Below are 19,791 nucleotides of genomic sequence, written 5' to 3' on the forward strand. Positions count from 1 at the left end.
ACTGGGTGGTACCAGTGTTACTCAGATGCCACTAGAAAATGATAACACAGGAAAGTGAAAAATGCAAGAAATGATGTGCCAGGCAGTATATTTTTTTTTTAAACTTGAAGGCCATCTTCCTGTTAGACTACTAATATTTGATGAGGAAGTTTTTGCTCAAATGAGCATCATGTGAAATACAAGATTTAGTTATACTTCTAAAGATGCACATCCTAAAGGAAAGCAAATAACTGTTGTCTGTTCTCCTCATTTCTATGGAATGTGGAACATTCTATGGAATGTAGATATTCTATGGAACTCCTGTGGAACTGTTTTTCAGTTTTGTTTTTTAAGGGTCAATAAAAAAAATGTTTTCCAGTTTTTAATTATTTAACATTTTTGAAGTCAGTATCTTTATGTCAGCCGATAACCTGGGAAACCTAATCACTCTTAGTGTTCTCTATTAGGGGGTTAATGTTTTAAAATGGAAAAGTAGATTGAAATACTTGTTTTTTAGAGTGCATTGTTTGCCCTCACATTGGAAATTTCCTCTTGAGGCAGTGGTGGTGATGGGGAAATTAGCAACATATATTCAAAATACAAATCTCTGCTCACCATGCTTAGACCGTCAAATATTCAAGTGCCCTTTTTAAAGGCTTATTGCATAATTGAAACAATCATGTACTTTTTTTTAATAATTGATCTATTTCATTTATTGTAAAATGAGCTCACACAGCATGTGCACAGCAGTCTGACTTGTATGGTTGTGCTGATCAGTGTGTGCTGCAGTGTTCCTTATGCTTAAAAATATTGTATTGTAGGTATATGGTGGAGGTTTGCCTTTGTTAAGGTCAGCCACTTGGGAGTTCTTAATCTGGTGAATCATCTAGGATGGTGCAGTGATTAGATGCCAAGTCACGATCCAGTGCTTTGAGCTAATTTTACTTCCAGTGTGCTGCTTTTGAATTAAAAGCTCTTCCTACTGGCACTGTTATGTTTCTGGCAAGAAAGGAGCTGTCCTTTAGCTGCTCCTTGGTGTGGGGTTCCTGTCAAGGGTCTGTGCCTCGCAGTGCAGGCTACTGGCTCTAAGTTCAGGCTCTAAAGATCCCAGCTGCTTCTCCAGTTCTTTTAGTGGATGACATGTATGTATATAGGAGGATGCTTCTGCGTGCTGTAGTCCTGAACACAGAGTAGACTTCTAAGAATGTGGTAACACAGAGCCAAAAGTCAAGTATTGCTCTGAGCAGAGCAGACATTGCTGAGCCATCTGAGTAACTGTGCTGCACCAGTTATGGATGCAGCTTTTCCTCCAGTGGCTTTTAAAAGTGGTTGAAAACAACTTTCATGATTTAAACACTTGGAAGGAAATTATACTTGAAAAACTGTTACACAATACTGAGCTAAAATTAGAGCTCTGTTCAAACCTGGAGATTAGTTTTTGTTATGTGTTCATTCCTATTTTGAGTCATTTTAGTTCATGTGGGTACAGTGATACCAAATTGCATGAAATAAATATAGCTTGTAACAGTTGATCATGTCTCATCCTTTTTCATTAAGGGAGGGATTGTTAGTGCTACCTGGTTTTTAAGCTGTCTGACACTAGTGTTTGCTGCAAGCTAGATTTGTTTGAAAAACTTCAGCCGAAGTAATTCAGTCACTCTGAAGATGATGACAGAGTAGAAGTTATTAAAATAAAAAACCCCACAGTTTTTACTTAGAAACCTTTGTCTTCCTGTACTGGATTGGTACTTTGTCATAACTATGACTAATTAATGTCTGAATTAAAGAACCTTTGATAAATTTCATCTTGTTTGTTTTCAGTAGCAAAGCATAAGCTGTAACAAATACATTAACTATACTGAGTACATCCCAGATCATACCTGCAGGTGTCTGATAAGGGTTTGTGTTTATAGTAATAAGCTATTGGAGCTGGCCAAGTTTGGGGCTTGGCAAAAGAACCAGTGGCTTAGGGGGAAAAGGAAGTTTTCCCTTTGGTTAATAATGTTGCTTGTCAGTAATTTTGAGGAATGAATAGCTGGTAATGTGGAAGAGCAAGGAGAGTCAGCAAGCGGGTGAATGGTTAGGCCCAGACTCTGTGAGAAGCTGTGAAACTGATGTAGCTGGGACTGGAAATTGCTAGGCAAGAAGCACATTCTTCCCTGTTAGGCAACTGGGATAAGGTGTCTGCCTTGACACTGGAAAGTGCTGCATCCTCTATGGTCTGGGCACTTCTACACCATGTAGCATTCGGTGCTGTCTCCCTCCAGTCCTACATTGTAATCCTGTGCCTTTAATCAACTGGTGGTTTTGGAAGGTTCAGTTCAGTCTGGTATAATGCCAAGACTGCTGCAGCTCAGCAGGATCTTCTTTTTCATAGCATGGCCTTGGTTATGTACGTTGCGTGTCCTGGGGAACGTAAGAGCATACGAGTGCCAGGAGCTGCCTAGGATGGTGTTGGAGCACTGTTGGCTGCAATAGAAGTGATGCTGTCCACTGGCAACAGCCCCCAGGTGAGGTGATAATTTAAAAAGCCAGCTGAGGGAATGAAACACTATGGATGATCAAACAGATCATTGCTTAAGGTCCTGCACATATATTTTTTGTACTCGTGTGTTGACATGATGAATGTGGCAGACATTAGGCCTCTGATGTTGGGGGATTGGGAGAAACTGATTTACCTAAAGGACTGGAAGCTTGTTTATGTGCATGCATTTGGAGGACAGAAAGGGTGAGTGGAGTAGGTAAGAGTAACAGCTGGGACATGAGGACATACCAGGAAAAACCCTAAGGAAAACTGAAGCTTGGATAGTAGAGAGCAGGACACGAGTTCAAGGCATATCAGTATTAAGAAGAGGTGGGATACAGATGTACAAAAGGTTCCTCTAGGCTGAAATGTGCTTGTGAACAGTGCACAGCTTCAAAAGTTGACTCCAAATTTTGGGGTCACCTTCCTATTGCTGTGCATTCCACTGCAAAAGCCTAAGTTGTCTCTTCTATTGATGGTGTTTTGCAAAGAAGTTTCCTTTTTTATGTTTCTTCTCTTTAGATCACTTGTGCAGAGGTAAGGTCAGAGTTTAGATCACTTGTAACAGACCTAAAGTTCCAATTCTGCTTTTAAGCTATGCCATTATTTATAATGAGGAATAGGTAGAATTTCTCTGAAGACCTACTATGAGAGTTTTGCTAAGAGAAATCAGAAAAACTCCGAAATAAAGCACTCAATAGAAACATCAGAATAAATTTGCAAATGTGGTAAGAACTTCAGTCTCATAATACATATGCATTATAATCATTACATGATAAGACGTGCTGAAAATGATATAATAAATCATCTGCTTATATAAGGGGTGGGGTTGAACTTGTTGCTGGAAAATTTGATTTAATTATTGTTCTGGTTATAGAGATTAGTGTAAAGATAACAGTTCATCCTACCATGTACTGTTTATGAAATATACATGAAATTGAATGAGGGGCGAAGCACACGTAGAATCAACAGACACTCCCTCAGTGTTAAATATCAAAATCTTCTGGAAAAACACTTTGCAGAAGCTCCCCCATTCCCTAGGACTGAATTCCCTATTACTTCTAGCATGGATGACTTGAGTTGTCTATTTTCAGATACCTACTGATAGTCTTATGGGTCCTTTTCTCACTTTCTTCCCTTGGAGTTCGTGTTTGCAGCATGGCTGAAGCCCCAGCTTCCAGGCTTAGTGACAGTGCTGTCTTTGTGGTGCTGGCAGGTGATCTGTCAGCTCTTTTCCTGCCAGGCAGTGGGGGTTTGTAGCACACAAAACCCCAGTTCCTGCTGCCCGTTGGGAGAGCACAGAACTTGGCGGCTTTAATCATTTGCCAGCTCACAAAAATATGTTGAGTTTTCCAACCTTGTAGCTAAGATCAAAATCATTGCTAGTGGAAGTTTAGTTTTGTTAACGTTCCTAGCCTCTCCTCTTGGGGTGAAAGAAATTCCTAGGTATTGTAAGGAAAGAGATATGGGGTTTATTTTCTTCATTATCTCAGTTTTGCTACTGATTAGAGGAGTCAGGTGGTTTCTGTGGATTGCTCACCTTCTCAGCAGGTGGTGAAAATTAATTTGATGCCCTATAGTTTAGACAGGTGTTAGCAGTACATGTACTGGGTGCAAAATGAAAATATCTTACTGTCATTCTACTCTGACTTGTCTACTGCAGACTGTATTGTTACCAGTTTGTCAGTGTAGTTCCATTTCCAGTGTTTCAATACCCAGGTGCCTGAATTAGCTTTTTATATCCAGATGCACTTTTCACTTGCCTCTGATGTATAAAAAGGGTAAGGACATATTCCACAGTGATTTCAGGGAATGAAGCAGAGTTTAGTTGCATGGGAGGCTGATTTAGACTGTCAGGTATGTTTAGCAGAAAGGTAAACATACTCTTAACATAGGTACACTACGTGTTTGCTAAAAAGGGGACATGGTTTATACATGGAGATTCTGGCCACTGCTGACACTTACTTGTAACATCCCAATTTGAGTTGGATTGGGAACAGGGGTCAGAAGGATTGGGCTGGGGAGAGCGTGCAGAGTCCTGGTAGCTGCAAACTGAGAAGGAGACAAAAAGCAGAACCACGTAAGTCTGGCAGGCCCATGCAGAACACAGTGAAGAACTTGTATCTCTTACCGCGATCATGTCATCACCAAAGCTTTTTGTGATTGTCATACTGGTGCTTATCATCTGCTGATGCTCTCTAGTCCTGAGTCATTTCAGCTCTCAATAGAGAGCTGCCAACTTGACAGTGCCATGTTAGGTAGTGACTTGCACCTTGTAGATTTCTCTGTAAAACAGTCTTATATTTAAATCTATATTAAAAAGATTTTTTTAAGCTTTCACTTTTAAGCTTTCAAGTGAAGGTTCTTGTACTTCACTTACATTTCTGGACATCTGAATTTTATTAGCTTCCATATTAACACAGAAGGTATGAGGGACTATTTCTTTTCTTCAACTGACAGTTCCTGTTACTCAGCTGTTTGTCACCTAAGTTAATCCAAGTTCAACATCATTTATCAGGTTACGGGAAGGATGTCAGGCCTTTGTAAGTAACAGAACTACCCTTAGCATGAGGCTTCAGTGTGTTTTGTTCTTTTTCAGTTTAAACATAAAACCAGAATGACAATGACATTCTTAAATTATCAAAAGGCATCATTACTTTATCAAGATTTTTTTTCAAAATAGGTTTTGATTTTGACTTACAATTTTATTTTTTTTTAATGCAGATATTATCATTGAGTTACTAGTGTTGTAATTGGCATGAAGACACAATTCTTCAAATGTCCTCAGGAACTGGAAGCTGAAAGTTTTGCACTCCATGCTTTAAACCTGAATCTCTATCTTAAAAGAGTTCTTTAATGAATTTTTTATTTTGGTAAAGCAGACATCTTGTCAGTGTTTAAAGTCAAAACAACATTAAATGTTAATAATGCCACAGCTTTAACTTGCTGTGTGTTTTAAAAATACCTTAGTGCTTCAAAGTCAGTTGGTAGTACTCAGTGTTAACCTCAATCAATATATGCCTGTAAATCCTTTTAAAGAACCTGCAGTGCCTTTTTTTTTCTTACACTATTTGTTTCCTTGTTGTTTTTTTCTTCCTTTGACCTGTTTGAATTCCAGTTCCCATCTTGGATTTGGCTTTGTCATTCGTATACACTTATTCTCTTGCTATTTGTAGTGTTTTGAGAGTAGAAGTATGTTTTTAAACTTGTTTGTTGCTTGTTGCCCAAGTATTTTTTCTTTTCTGAAAAGGGAGAACTGTACATGTATACCACCACTGGCTGTTCTGATGGATTATCCTAGACAGACTGTGACATTGTGGCAACTGCAGAAAATAAAAACAAACTGATTTGCAATTGGAAAACAGTTCTACAGCAACAGCAGGATAAAATATACTTTTGATTTTATTTACCGGTTTATTTAATATGTCTTCAAGTCCCCAGTCTTTCTTTTTCCATAATCATCCTTTTATGTACATCCTAATAAAATTTAGTGTTCTTTAAAGTAAAATGAAATAGTAGCTAAAATAATTAATATGTTAACTGGTTAATTTTAGGTTTAAGTATATTTTCAAACAAAAACCCCTGAAGCTTAGCAAAGTGAAAACAGATTTTTATTTCTGTGTTTGTAGAAAAGAATTGCTAAAAGCTTATTTGCCAAGTCAAGAGGCCCACTTGAATAATCTCTTACTTAAGATGAAAAAGAAATGTTTTCAGTGTTTTGAGTCTAAATCATTATTTTTAATAGGCTGTGTTTTCTAAGGAAGTTTCCAAATATGTTTTGCAGAATTTCAGTAAGACTTGGGTTAATCATAAGTTGGCATTTCACATCACAGATCCTGAGCCAAAATATTCCTAGTTTAAAAATGAGGTAACATCTCTATCATCATGCTTTCAGGAAAGATGAATAACATATACTGATATCCACAGACCATAGTAGTATAGCTAAAATAATTAGGTCAGATTAAAGTTACATGTCAGATTTTTCCAGTAAATTGTGAAGTTAGAGAAATACTTGAAGGTTGCTGGGAAGAAGTATAACTCATTGAAACTGGTTTTTTTTTTTAATATGGAGAAGTAAATTAGGAGAGTATGTGATGAGTGGATATTCAGGCTTTAACGGGGTGTTTACAGATCCCTTCTATACCATGATTTTTCTTTGTGTGTCAAAATAGAGACTAATATTAGTACACTGAATAAAACAGCATCAATTTTAGCCATGCCCTTAGAAGCCCCTCAAAGACAAACCCCTTACATTCTGAGTTCACATTTGATTACTCTGTATATTGTAAATTCATTGCCATTTGAGCCATGAGGCTGCATTTGTTAGGTGCATGTGCTGTCTGCACTTTTGGAAGAGAACACAGCACATTTACCTCAAGCACCTGCTGGAAGTGCATTGGTTTCCTGGGTATAGCCATTTGGAAAACAGAGCTGCAGGCTCTCGTATAAGTAAAACCTGTCCTGCAGATGGAGATTTCCACTGAGTTTGTAAAACAGGTAGCTATTTTGCAATTGCGTATATGGCATACAATTTGGTAAGCAAAGAAGTGCTATAAATTGATTGTATTTAAATATAGAAATTATATGTAAATTATATTCCTCCTTCTACAACTGAAAAGTAAAATAATTTGAAACCTTTAGACTTGTGTCATACACTCCTAATGAAAGGAGGAGACTGTGTTATTGCAGAGCGATTACATGGCCTCAGGAGGTGATCCAACAAACTGTACCTGCTGGTGTCACAGAGTTACAGCTGTGCCATTCTTCCAGCTGCTCCAGTTTTGTCTATGCAGCCGTTCTGGCTGCTACAAACCAGGTTTGCTGTACAAAGGCAGTTAATAAATAACGGAACTGGATGGTTGGCAGCTCCGGCTTCCTATGTGCAGAAGTGATTCCAAACACCTTTCCTATCTAAGCTGCTAAGAAAAAAGAGGTGCATCTGCTGCTCATCAGGTTGTTTGACAACTGCAAAACAGGCGTCTGCAAAGTTCAGGTTCTTGTAGAGATTTCTAGTTGTGGTGTTTTTTTTTTAAATCCTCTAGGAAGTCATTTGACAAATGTGTGAAGTAAGGAAAAACTATTAAGGGCAAAACTTTTTTGGGGTTTTAAAGCAGTGATAAAGCCAGTTTCTATATGTGTGTGAATATTTAATTTCTTACTGTAGAGGAGACAAAAATCATGCAATGCATGCAAATCAAAAACTGAGCCAGCTGTGAGTTTGGATGTGTGGTAATTTGGCTATAATGAATATGATGTTAATTATTTTAATAAAAATTCCATATTATTTAATAATGACTTTGTTTCAACATGAATCCTACCTATATGCTACTTTCTTCTTCCACTGCTAGTATTTGCATAATGTATTTTCTTGCTGAAACTATCTTTTGAATGAGTGATTTTATTGCTTACTTCACCTCTGTTGCCATACAGTTTTACTGTCTTTAAAGGAAATAAAAATAGTTCAATTTTTTGTCATTGCAGATGTGAAGAAGCTATTATGCTTGTGTGGCTCCTGCTTAATGTTCCTGCAGTGGCTACTATAAAAATGAAATACTTGTTCTATTCATGCAACTCAAATTCAGCAAAGTTAGTTGCTACAGTAAAGCATTTGACAACTTACAGGATATTAATGACACGTAGTCTGTGAAGATGTGAATGGCACATCTAGAGACAATACTTTGAAATCACAAGTGTAATTACAAAGAAAAATATCAAATGTCCTATTGCCATAAGTAATGCCAAATTATTCAAATGTATTTAAAATCAAATGTAGTTCTGACTGGACTGCAGCAAGGAATGGTTTCAAGCCTTTGAGTATTTTTTTTGATATCCAGGTCAACAGTTGATATTCATTCTAGATCAGTAGTCATGAAAATTAATTTGCCTATCAGAAGAGTGACAAAAAGTCTTTTTAAAATTGAGACCTTAAAGTCTTAATCGTGTAGTATGAAAGGGCTCTGCCATAGTGGAAAACTTGCAATGTTTAAGAAGTTAAACCTGAAAGCAATTTAGTGTGTGTTTTCAGGATAAATGTTCATGGTTTAGTCTCAGAAATAGAAACCAGGTTTGAAGTGAAAGTTTGTGGAAGATGAAGCCCAGAAATGCAGTTATGTGCAACCTCTCCCTTTTGAAAATGGTCAAATTTATCAAAATGGGGCTTCCATGCCACAGCAACTGTGCCCATTGTGGGTGTGTATGTTCACAGGGGTATTGTGTGTAGCTCCCCGTTCCCCTCCCTACTTTGTGCCGCTCCAGCTGTGCACAGCAGTGGTGCCTCAGGGCCACCTCTGGGTCCAGCAGTGGGCACTGGGAAGAGCTGGGACACAGCGAGACTGGCACAGAATCAGGAGGTGTCTCCATCTGGTTTTTTATTAAGACTGCTTTCCTGCTGAGTGCTGGTTTTTTCCTGAATGAAGATCTTCTATTTGAATCTTGCTGGAAGAATTGTTACAGATTTTTCCAACAAACAGGCTTATCAGCAATACTTGCTGGAGGAGAGTCTTGAGATAAAATGTATCTTTTTGCTAAGTAGATGCAAGCTCCCATGGTTTATCTCTGAGGAAAATCACTATTCATCCTGTTTTAGGATCTTTGTATAGCAAGGACAAAGGGGTAGAAAAGAGAGTCTTTTTTCACTTCAATATGTTCCTCAGATGTAATCTGCAAGGGGGAGAGATTATCTGCTCGGTCTCTCTACACAAGCTGTGACACTGAGGGGCAAAGTGCTGAAGACTGGGTGAGCCACAGCCAGTGCTGCTCAGTGTAAAGGAGAAAGCTCTGCCATACACCACGTCCCTCTTGCTGTTATTTAAAAGAAAATTACAGCTGTGCCAGTGCTTTGGGGAGCCCAGTTCTTTTGTATGCTTGGCATGCTCTGTATGTATGTACTGAAAACAATCCTTTAGGAGTTTCAGGTGGCTAAACTTAGTTTAAAGTTGTCAGTCAAGTTATTGACACAATTAAAGCAGACAGCTTCTAAATTCTGTCAAAACAATACAGAGAAAGAATGGTAGATAGGGAGCATTCAAGTAAAGTTTAAGGCACTGATAATTTGGGTGTTTCTATGTGTGATGGTAGATGAGGGTGGACAGAGGAATATCAGCAGCTGAACGTGGCCTCCATTCCAGCCAGATTCTCTTTGGGTGGTGCAGGCTCTGGTACAGCATGTATATCACATGCAGAAGTTCAAACAACATGTGCCTTATCAAGAAAAAAAAAACTCTTGGACAGCTGAGGCATCCCAAAAAGATTTCTACATCCAAAGAAGACTCAATTTTATCAATCTTTTTCCTTCCCTTGAGAATGAACTTAAAATTGCACATGCCAGCATCTTGGTTCTGTCTTGTTGGGATTTTTTGTTTGCCTGTTTGAATGATCAGGTGCTTTTCATTTTGTGTTCCTGTTTGGTTGGTTTGGTTTTTTTTGCAGAGTCAAGATTCTAACTTCACTTTGTAGCTGTCATCTTCTTCCTTTTATCCTCTTCCCTTTCTTGCCCAGGCTTGATTCTGTTTAATTTTTTTTTTTTTTTGATGTGTAGTTTACGTAAATTCATTTAGGCTATGCATTTGATGCCTCTAGTTTCAGTAACTTGTAGTTACCTATGGGCACTACAGCACCAGCAAATCCGTTTTGTTCCTGAAGCTGCAATGGGTTTTCTAGCTGCTGATAAATCTCCTCATCCTGAGGTTGGGAAGTGCACATTTGTCTACACTTACACTGCATTTCTGTGACCTATGTATTTAAACGGCTTTAGGCATCCAGCAGTCAAGGACACTCATTGTGCACAAAGAGGAAGGGCAAAGCATTTGTTCCACTATGAAAAGGGATGGAGAACAGTAGTAGAGAAAATCTTAGTATAATTAAAGTTAATGCTGTGCATCTTACTATGGAGCTTCCTCATTAAAAAGTAGCATGGAAACATAAAAAAGCCCGTGTACAATACGAAGCTGGATGTGCTGGTAAAATAATAAAGTGACTGAACCTTGAGTTATTTGAAGAGGACTCTTCTCAGTCAGCCATGCTAGGGTCACTTCTGGGAAACCTCACACTCCTTGGCAACTTCTCTGCGTGATAAACAGCGTATGTGCCTTATGTATGTGAACAAAGGCTCTCCCTGTAAAGGATTAAGAGAAATGGAACCTGTATAAGTGCATCCCCAGAGTGTTTGAGAATTGATTTTCTGTAGCTGGCAAATAGTCGGCTTTGGCTGGTACAATGAACTTCAGGAGAATTTAGAAAGGAGACAAAAGTCTAAGAATTATAATCAGGACATACATGCTACAATAATTTTGGAACAAAGTATAGTTATTCAGGTCTAGTTAAAAATTAATTAACCTTCTTTACCTACCATAATATGCTGGTGACTGCTAAGAAGTAACTGGCTGTGTTCATGTATAGAGCATCCTGTTGTTTGTAGGAAAAAACACAAAAAGAATAAATTATTACTGAGAGAGCAACAGCAATGGGTTTAATTAAAGTGCATCCATGAAATTTCAGTAGTTAACAGCTTAAAACCAGTAGCAATGGTTATGATGAAGTTTTAAAGTAAATAAATAAATCCTAAAATCCTTAGAGGATCCTGCTCTTCACAATTTTTGCTTTGTAATATCACTTAACTTATTACATACTCTTTAAAATTCACATCCCAACCCAAGTACTTGGGTTGACTTTTTGGGATAAGGATACACAGGTGACAGTGAATAGTCATGTTGCGTATCTTGTTATGCCTGTGAAGCTGTCTTTTTGAATGTCATCTCCACTTTAAAGTATTTTCAGACTCCACAATCATAAAGGCATTTTTCATAAAGAAACTGGAAATTTTTGCACATAAAATTATGATTGCTGAAAACTTTACTGGTGAAGTAAAGGAAATTGAAGGTGGAAAATGAAAAAAAAATAAAAATCAAGTTTGTATATGCAAAAACACGACAAAGAGAAGATGAATCTATCAAAACAGGTACAAGGAACAAAGCTAAAGCAAGGCTATGCATTTCTTTAAGTCCCTTAAGTCTTTCCTTTAAGGAAATGGAAATATTTTGCCTCTTGCTTTTCAAACAAACAGTAGTAGTAATAGTGATATGGTCCAGTATACCTAATCTCAGTTCTGGTGTGATCAGCAAATTGAAATACCATCTTGGTCATGTGAACAAGCCGGAAGACTTAATGGAGTACCTTTCAATACTGAAGTCTATACTCTAAAAATTGTAATATTGACATGACTTCAGTTTTAACTGTTAGGCATACAGAAGCTTTTAAAACATTCAGTGTACAAAGTAACAGGTAAAAGAACCAGCCCATTTTATTATCGTACTATGATTGTGAATCTGCTATCTTCTTCATTGCCCTAACCTAACTGCGCAAGCAGCTTTTATTTTGGGTGTTCCTGTGCCCCATTCCTGAGTAATTGTGACCCCTGCTGCATTTCTAGAGTTACAGATCCCATATGTGTTTGCCCAGTCCAACCAACCATAGTTCAAAGCCTGTGTCTGGGGTTAAACTCCACCATGAGCTTAGCTCTTGAGCTGCTTGAAGGTCTCAGATGAGTATTGCGCTACCTAAATTTTGATGGGAATGTGACTTTGACCTCAGAAAGCATAAATGATTTTTTTACTTTTCCTGAGTATTATCGTATGTCTGGGAAGAGTTGAGGACGTTTGGAAAGGAAAGCCAAAAATGCAGGGAAAAAAAAGATAGATGAATGATTAGTGTCATCATACAGTTCCTAGATATTTCTCAGAATCTGTTTTTGTCTTTTCTGACAAGCAGATCTCAAAGTAAGGAATTGTGTGCTGTATGTGCACATCAGTTTTTTTTCAGCTTAAATAGTTCAAGAGGTTAAAAAATAGTTTTGTTAATATGTAAATTGTGCACTAAGTTGTTCCTAATGGCTGTATTAGTTTAAAGCTTCCTGAGGCTAAATTGGTACTAAGATGTAAAAAAAAAAACCAACATGCCAAGGGTAATATTATGATTACCAAAAAAAAAGTGCATATCTCAGTGAACATTTCCAGAGGCAGACATGATTATTTCTGTTGAAGAAAAAATAGCTATTGTGAATGAAAACCTTCTCCTAATAAAAATGTATTGAGAAGTGAAGGAACCGGTTCAAAGGCTTCTTTTTAAGTCTCCATCACAAAGAGCCTGTTTTATTATGATAGCTGCTGTCCTAACATTCAAGTGACAGATTTTGCTATGGGTTTTGAGCTGTCCATTACATATAGCACCTCCATTTTCTGAGTGTTTTGAGTAGCCCACTGAGTTGCTACTGTCTGAAAAGTGGGAGTCGCAGTGGGAAGCGGAGGGGGAATGGCCCTCTGGAGCATTTAGTGTTTAATGGATCTACAGCTGTAGTGAAGCAGTGTGCAGAAATAATCCTGATTAGGCTTGGTCAACCAGATGACAAAATGAGCCCTGCCCCTCCATCATTCAGCTCTAAAATTCAGAGGACAATTTCTGCTTAAACTCAGTTAAACACAAAAACTCTGGTCAATCAGTTATGTATGAGCTGATTTCTTGATACAATATGCTGTCAGAGGCAGAGGGGAGCAAATAGTTAAGCTACTGCATTACCCAAATAGTTTTCTTCTGGGACTTCATTTTGGAAAGAATGATTGAAACCATGAAAATAGCTATTTTGAGAATTGAGCTTTTGCGAGAAATAAATGTTACTAAGTAAAAATAACAGATTAATATTGTGCCATGTTTGTGGCATGGTAAGTAGCTGCTTATTTACAGTTTCATGTCAGCTGTTGTTTGAATGTACAGCTGTAAATGTGCAGTTAAAGATTAGTAACTGAATGGCAGAGGCTTTGCCTAATCAACACTATATTATTTGATGATAAATTTTCACATAAAAAATTATTGGCCTGTAATGGTAATTAGCCTCTGATTTTTTATCCTTCTCAGCTAAGTGTTTACAGCTCTAGAATCATAACACATACATGAAGTGAGAGTTCAAGTTAGGATACTCTGGTTCTATTTTGGCAAGTTTAAGAGTTCAGGTGGATGCAGTCATTACTGAACCTCACTGGCAGTCTGCTTTGAAGTAGATTCTTAAGCATAGCTCATGCTTTTGTGAGGAAAAACATTGTTCTAAGAAGCCTTGAAAACGGAATAGGTTTCAAAGGACCAGATAAGGTTATTGTTCTGAACTGATGCTGGTGAAAATAGAGGCTGACAAAATTCATACTGCTACCTATGAAAAGATGCAAAGCCCTTAAAGTTAGAAATGTTTTAACTGGACTTAAAAAGTCAACCAACCAACCAAACCCCCCCTCCCCCTGCCACCAAACAGAAAATAAAAAAACCAAAACCCGAAACAAAACACCCAAACAATCAAAAACCAACCAAAAAAAAAACCCAACCAAAACCCCCAAAACCAAACCAACCAACCAACCAACCAAAAAACTAACCAAACCAAAAGAACAAATAGAAAAACCTGGATTTGTAACAGAGCAAAACAGAGGGGTTTTAAATAGTGTTTCTTTCTTTAGGAGTTGAAAAAAATGCTAGTGTTCAGTACCAGTGTTGCTTCAAGGTAGTTCCTTGGAAAGCAAGGGTGGTCCAGAGGTTTATGTCATGTGTGAAATCAGTGTCTTTAGGACTGTGGGCAAGCACGTTTTACTCTTTAAAATGTTTTCCTTTATTTCTCAGTACATTTAAATTCTGTTCCTTACACTGGAATTTCCCCACTGAGTACAGATTGTATTTTTTGCAATGATCTGTCTCACTGTTGGAGATCAGAGGATTGTTCCACTGGCAAGTCATCAAGTAAAATAAATGTAAAGGAAAAATGAAACTATATCTTGAAGTAAATAGGCAAGTCGCAGGTAGTTGCTTAGAAGGAAATTGTGGATAATATAAGATCTGAATAATAATGTTGATTGCATTTTCTATGCTCTGCATATAATGAAAAAAAAAAGTATATATATGTTTTGGTTTTTTAATTTTTAATTACTCTTAAAAAAACCAAACAAATGGAAAAATGCCCTAATAGCATGAGCGTAATTTTATTAAAAGGTTCATGCAGCTAAGCAGATTTAGCTCTGCTTTTATATAAATACAGGGAAGTGTTTAACCCCTATTGTATGGCCACAAAGCCTGTGCTGATCACACAGAAGCTTGGGAGGGCCGAGGACAAAGCGACGGGCTGCTGGAAACGGTTCCTCTTGTACATGCCCCTGCACACAGGCCAGCAACAGCAGGGCTTAGCACCAGAGTTTTGTCAAGTTTGCAACATGAAGGGGAGTATGGTACAAATTCTTACCACTTACTAACAGAAAGAAAGGAAAAAGTAACCCACCAAAAAAGGAAGAGGACCAAGACAGCTGTATAGCTACATGCACAAGGTAATAGCTGAATTCCCTTTTCTATCCTGGTACTTCTCAATCACTCAAATAGTTGACATTTATGTACCTTAGTATTAGTTAGTTAGTTTGATGTATTGGAATGGAAAAAATTCAGGTTATAACTTTGAACAGGAGAGTAAACCCACGCTATGTAACTTACTGAAACATTCAACTTTGGTTAATAGTCTAGGAATTGAAAGAATGAGGTATAATTTGTATCCATGAAGGAAGGGCATGACTTTGCAATATATTAAAGATCAGATGAAATCTGTATTCTGTTTTGATTTGTATAATATGCGTAACATTTGGGCGTGGTTTGTATGGTTGTTAATGTAATCTAGGCTGGACTACTCACTGTAGGAAGTGTCTTCATGAGGATGTGTGTATCAGAAATGAAAAAACAGAAAGCTACTTTTGTTGTATTTCCAGTGTATTTTTTTCCATTATTACTTTGTCAGAATCATCTGGGGTTGAGCACACCCAGAAATAAGATAGATATGAGAGCAAGATGGATTATTGCCCTCATCAACCAGCCAGAGTGGTTTTTCCTTTTCTGAGAGCTCCTCATTAATCCTTAGCTCTGAAAGAAGAAGTTACATGAGGGTGAACAATGGAGCTCTGCAGTACTGGATTGCATAAAACTTTGCTTAAATACACTAAATATTACAAAGCAAGTATTTTATGTTAAAGAACTTCCCACAATATTGTGAAGTAAACTGAAACTGAATTTTATATATGTGTATATAGATACATTTTTAATTTTAGGACAAAGCTGCATATTGTCTCACTACTGCTTTTTAAGGTTACATTAAAAATATTAAAGTGTCTTGACATTTTGTAGACTATTTTTGAGTACATTTTATGTAAAACCATTTAGCCAATCAGATTATGAAATAAAAATGGATTTTTTTGTATTTTGAATTTTTCACATTTGAACTTTTTGCATAGTTATCTATTGGAATCGATGTATTTCTTTTTCTAAATTTAGCTTCCCTGAAATCTATCAACACTTTCACAAGAAAAACAGCCATACTATGTAAATTGTAGTTATTTCATGATTTTTTTAACAAATAAGTATGCAGTAAGCATAATGTCAGGTGTGGAAGATTAAAAAGTGTGCTTTACATTTCCACGATATGCTACTGACCAAGCAAATTATAAGACCCCAAATATGTCTCATAAATTTTAAAACATGTTTCATCTAATCTATGGACTTTTTTTAGAACCATCATTCTACCCTCCTCCTTGATTTTTCTTTCCTACGTGGTTCTTCCCATTCTTTTAGTGAATGTTAGAATTCTGGATAAGATTGTCCACAGTGTTAACAGAGTTGTAGTTTTCTGCAATGTATGAGGTCTTATGCAAGTCATCCCTGGGTTTCAGAACATGTCTAACTTCTAAACAATGCCCTTGAGGCTACAGATGTTCTTAAATGGCAAAAACAAGAAGGCAAGGACAAATTCCCGTCATCAAGGCAGGCTGGTTGGCAAGGGCTGGGCCACATCTGCATTTTAATGCTTTAGAAAATTAGTGTCTTAGAAAAGAAGGCTGGCTATAATCTGAGTGTGGTCTGGATGCTGTGGTGTTCCTGCAGCCCTGATAAGTAGCTGGTGTCTTTTAGTTTGGAGTACCTGGAACAGTGGGAGCTGTGTTGCAGCCTATCAAAGTCATGATGTTACAGGCTAATACTGTAAATCCTGGGGTCTGCTCAGGTGGGTCCCATGGAGACAGGTGGAGGCTGCAAATGAGGATGCAGTGCCTGGAACGTGAGAATTGCAGGGCTGTCAAGAGTGGAGAATCAAAACGTAAAGCAAGTTTAGTTAAGACTTTTGTTAAGTCTTACCCATGCTGTTGTTTGGAAGGGTTCTTCAGGCTGGAATGTTCCCTAAAGCACACTCAGGTTTTGTCTAGGAGAGTCTGAACCAGCCAGGAAGCAGCGTGAATAGCAGGGTGGATGTAGCTGTTGCCTTGGTATAACGGGATCTGTGTGATCACTGTCAGGCTGTGCTGTGGTCAGTTAGGAGCTGCACACATGTAGCACTGCTGAATGGAAGTTCTCTGTCGACTTTGGCTCATCCAGGTCCTGCTGGTTTGCAGGCAGCTTTTCCAGCTGAATATAGAGGCGGGGGGTTGGAAGTGATTTGAGTGCCTGAATAAAGATTAAGGCAAAGAAGCAAACCTTCTACGTGAATTTCACCCCAGTGGAATAAATCATACATGTATGCCAAAACTCCTGACGTTACTAAGATAATGTATTGTTTCCAGTGTTTTATTATGTAAGAGCAACAAGTTGTTTTGGAAGAGCATGATAAAAAGCAGTTTATGAGAAGTGTTGTTTGTTTCTGAAAGAAACATCTCCATGAGAGTTCTAGTCAACAGTTGAGGTTTTGCCAACTGGCAGGCCAACATAACAATAAAAAGGCTTTTAAAAGTATATGGAAAGAAATTGTATGATTGAATTATCAGTTTGATGAGAAATTAAACTGATCTTCCTGTATCATCCTTGTAAAATGAGATGTTGCAATCTCTCCTGGCTTACTCTACAAAACAGCGCCAATCTTCAGTTAAGAGTACACAAGGAACTTTAAATTCCTTTCCTACAAGTAAAATGTATATTCTTTTATGTATAGGACACAAAATACCAAGTTCTGCAGTGGTGCTAATTTGTTGCCGTTCTCTGCAGTTCATCACTAGTTCACTGAAGTAAGGACTGCATATAGTGGCAAGCATAGCTGAGTTTGCAGATGAGCAACATATTAAGGATAAAAGACTGTAAGGGGAGTCCTCAGAAAGTTTTTGAAGCTCACTTGCAAAATTCCTTGTCCTTCTTGAACCTTGCTTATTTGAAAGTTCAACTCCACATATGCACTACCATGGAAAGATAGGCAACTTGTTCTCAACAAAACATTAAATGTGTTTAAAATAGGTTAAAGTAACAAAAAGTATGAGATGAGAGGAACTGGGTGCAGAAATCTTGTCAATAAATGAAGAAGGTAGCAGCCGAATTCAAAACAAACCTCTCCTGCTGTCTTCTCTTTGTTTTGTGCTTTTAATTTGGTGGAAGAGGGAAGTGGGGGATGTGAGTCCCATCCTTCCACTAGAATTTAGGATATTCTCCTATAAAGTGGGAGTTAAGACAAATTACAAATTGCCCTTAAGTCAAACCCCTCTCTTTCTGGGCAAGTGCTGTCTGTGACCGGATATTTTCCTGCAACAGAGGCGTGCTGTTAGCTGCTACCAACTCTTCCAGTGAATGTCTTTAGAATCTTGGGCACCTGTAGCACAAAGAGCACTGAAGTGTTTAGTCCTGAGGTACCCACTGTGCCTTAAGTTGGGTTGCTGAACACTGGAAAGCTGTGGTTAGGCTTCCTAATTGTCATGCTCAAGCTTTGTGAAGCACTGACTGGTTTATCACTAATGGTGCCCTGAACCTGAATAAATTATGGTTGCTCCTGTTTGATCTGATGCAAGCAGCTATTTTGGAGAGCTAAATGCAAAACACAACTTTGAAACCTAGGGAGCTGCTTTTGTTTCTAATGCTTCTTGTTTTTTCTTTGGCCCAACCTATATGAATTAGTTTCTATTAAAATACCATTTCATTTGCCTTAATTTGGTATTGCAGCTTTATCAAGACATATATGAAATATTTGTTGTAATTTAAGAGTGAATATCATTATTTGCCTCTATAAATATTTCAGGTTGTATGTTATTTTTTCAGGCAAGGCAGTAACATAAAGACCTGTCATACAGGACATAAGAAAAGAAGGAAAAGTAAAGAGAGAGACCAACTTTCTCAGAAGTTATTTGTGCAAAGGTAAGATAATTTTCCCTCTAAATTTTATTTTCCCATTCTAACTGGGGAAAAAACCCCAAACTGCTGGCATTGATTTTCTATCACTTAAATTTCTATCTTTCAATTTAGTTTCTATTAATTATTATCCAGGATAGTCATATAACATGTTCTTCATGTATGTGATTTATGTATTTTTTCTTTAAATTTCAGCTCAGATTTTAGCTGAAGAGCATATCAAAATACATTAACTAGAAAAGCAGCTAAAAGTATTTCATAGTTTCACATAAGTGCATGTAGCCTTAATCATCTCTGATGTTCCTTACTGGAGAGAAAAGGTGTTGGGGCAAGTCAACTAGTGAAATAGTGAGTCTGGAATAATGGACTTAGAAGGAACATGAAATATTGGACCAAACGTTGGAAGTTTTTTCTTCTAGCATAGACCACTGATTTAGAGATGGGGACATTCTGAAATCTTTGTTCACATGGTTTATGTCCTAACATTTTTTTCCCAATCCCCCTTGAACCCCTTCCTGCTCTTGTGTTTGCATTGCATAACTCTTTCAGCATAAGAAGAGAACTTTACTTGAAGTGAGTAGTAGCTGCTGAATAGTCATCTGTAGTATAGTATCTGATTTTTTTTAAATGAAAAATCTGATTAGGTGGTCTTGAACGCAGTATTGTATGTAGTTGAGTAGAACAGAACTTTTCTATCTTTTACAGTGCATAGGCGTTGATGGTTGCAAAGCGTTTTATCCCTCATTTATGCGGTCAAGCAGATAGAGCATCTGAAAGCGTCAGTAGTATGTTTAAATTAGATGAGGGAGGAGATGGTCACTGAAACATTTTGACTTCTGAATTACTTGCTGGCAGTGTTACAAAAGTAACATTTAGTGCATCTCTCCCTGCAATGAAGATAGTTTGTTTGCTTGTTTGTTTTTTACCTCTTCTGAAATGTTTCTTGTGTTAGTCACTCAGGAGTTAAATGCATCATTGGGTAAAGAGAACTGTTACTGTAAGGTTTTTAAACTAGACTGCTCTGAAAAAAAAAAAGACCATTGAAGACTCTGAAAGGCTTTTTGGATGGTAACCAAGTTAAGGAAGCTCTGAAGTTCTTTGGCTTTGCTACTGGCTGCTCTCACTCACCAGGA

The 19,791-nt window shown here is 37.6% G+C and overlaps 1 protein-coding gene across 38 annotated transcripts in view; it reads left to right on the top strand.

Moving 5' to 3' along the window:
* Window positions 1-19,791, top strand: part of NRCAM (neuronal cell adhesion molecule) — a 154,655-nt gene that overhangs the window by 25,693 nt on the left and 109,171 nt on the right. For 37 of the 38 annotated variants that reach the window (XM_039570620.1, XM_039570603.1, XM_039570613.1 and 34 more), the window contains exon 2: window positions 18,569-18,664. The exons of the other annotated variant lie outside the window; for it this stretch is intronic. The gene's annotated coding sequence lies outside the window, so the exon portion shown is untranslated. The remainder of the gene's footprint in view (window positions 1-18,568; window positions 18,665-19,791) is intronic. 38 annotated transcript variants of the gene reach the window in all.

Source organism: Corvus cornix, chromosome 1A, assembly GCF_000738735.6.
Source record: "Corvus cornix cornix isolate S_Up_H32 chromosome 1A, ASM73873v5, whole genome shotgun sequence".
NCBI lineage: Eukaryota > Metazoa > Chordata > Aves > Passeriformes > Corvidae > Corvus > Corvus cornix.